Source organism: Lynx canadensis, chromosome B2 (assembly GCF_007474595.2).
Source record: "Lynx canadensis isolate LIC74 chromosome B2, mLynCan4.pri.v2, whole genome shotgun sequence".
In the NCBI taxonomy this organism is placed as follows: domain Eukaryota; kingdom Metazoa; phylum Chordata; class Mammalia; order Carnivora; family Felidae; genus Lynx; species Lynx canadensis.
In genome coordinates, this window is record NC_044307.1 from 23,317,608 (window position 1) to 23,319,734 (window position 2,127).

Below are 2,127 nucleotides of genomic sequence, written 5' to 3' on the forward strand. Positions count from 1 at the left end.
GTGGATGAACTTTCAATGGAAGAGAATAAGCTACAGGCAGCTCAGGGGCAGCTCAGAATAAACAGAATAACTTCCTTTTGTGTTAGCTCCATACCTCTGGCCCTACTTACCTCAGGCCTTTCTAAAAAAGAGATCACAAATTAAATAAAATTGTGAAGGAAGAAGAAAAACAGGTCATGAGATTGAGAAAAACCAAGTATTATCAAGAAATTAGAATAATTGTATGTTAATCCAGGCGAAGGGAGACAAAATTTGTGCTCAAAATATCAGTACTGAAATCTTACTTTTATATGAAAGTGCTAGAGTTAGTTATACAAAAGTTGAGCCATACGCACGCATAAAAGGCCTTCATTTCCAGAGAATTACCAGTATTCCAACGTCCTCAGTTATGGAGATTCTGGGTGCCACAGCTCTGCTTCACACTCAAGTCTCCCAAAGGTTTGCGGTACTTTGCGAACTCATTTTCTTGGGTTTCTGGGGGAGTTCTGTGAGCCCTCGGTGGTGATACAGAAGAGTATGAGGTTTCCTTCCACCAGCACCTCTGGGCTTTCACTGGTCACGGGCCTGATTTTGTATTAATTTCTCAGGATTCAATTCTTGTGCCATGCAGGTATTTGGTGCAGACCCTGTCCACCTCACCCCCACATATGGCCCAGACCTGTCGTTCTTCTTTCCCTGCCAGTGAAGCTTGGGAGAGAGGACACTTTCTCAGCACTTCCGGCTGATGCTCCGAGCACCACATCTCACAGATCGTGGGTGTTAGCTGTAGCCCTCAGTGCCTCATGCTGGGATCCAGCCCAAACTCTTGTATCAACTACTTCTTACCGCTTGAGTTCTTTTCTCTCTATACTTTTTAAAAAATTTTTTAAATGTTTATCTTGAGAGAGAGTGAACAGGGAGAGTGAACAGGGAAGGGGCAGAGAGCGAGGGAGACAAAATCCCAAGCCGGTTGCACACGGCCGGCACAGAGCCCAATATAGGGCTCAAACCCACAAACCATGAGATCATGACCCGAGCCAAAATCAAGAGTCAGGTACTTAACTGAGCCACCCAGATGCCTCATCTCTGTTTTTCTGATACCAAGAGTTTACATTCCATTCACTCAAACTTGGTTATGTAATAAAAAGAAAGAATTATTTTTTTTTCCTCCAACTTAAAGCAATCAACTTAATGAGTATGAAGCATAATTTGACAGGGAAATGAGTGTATTTTATCCAGGATTAACCCAGGGATTTGTAGCAGGAGAGGAACCCTAGGCCTCATTCTCATCTGCCACATTGGTGAAACCCAAGTGTCCATGAACAGGTTAATAAAGTGAATAAGTGATAATACAGTAATAAATAAATGGACAAATAAAGTGTGGTATATACGCACGGCGGAATATTATGAGGCCATAGAAAGTTCTGACACATGCTACAACTCAGATGAACCTTGAAAATAAGCTAAACGAAAGAAGTCAAACACAGAGGACCACAAATTGTAAGATTCCATATATATGAAATATCTAAAGTAGGGAAATCTATAGCGACAGAAAGATTTGTGGTTGCTTGGGATTGGGGGATTGGAGAGGCAGGGAATGAGAGCTGAAGGGCATAAGGTTTCTTTTTGAGATGATGGAACATTCTAACACTGACTGTAGTGATGGCTGCATATATCTATGAATGTTCTAAAAACCTTTGAGTCATATACTAGAAATGGGTGAGTTGCATGGCATGTAAATTATATGTAAATGAAAGGTGTTTTTTTTTTTTAAAGTGATTCTAGGGGCGCCTGGGTGGCACAGTCGGTTAAGCGTCCGACTTCAGCCAGGTCACGATCTCGCGGTCCGGGAGTTCGAGCCCCGCGTCAGGCTCTGTGCTGATGGCTCGGAGCCTGGAGCCTGTTTCCGATTCTGTGTCTCCCTCTCTCTCTGCCCCTCCCCCGTTCATGCTCTGTCTCTCTCTGTCCCAAAAATAAATAAAAACGTTGAAAAAAAAATTTTTTTTTAAAGTGATTCTTACCTTAAATCTGGTGTCACACAGGCAAAGAGAAGAGGTAGATTTGGTTTGGGTAAGTCTGCATAGACTGAGTGGGGGATTCTGATGGTATCCTATTAACTTCCTTGAAAACAACATCTTCTCTTTAAAA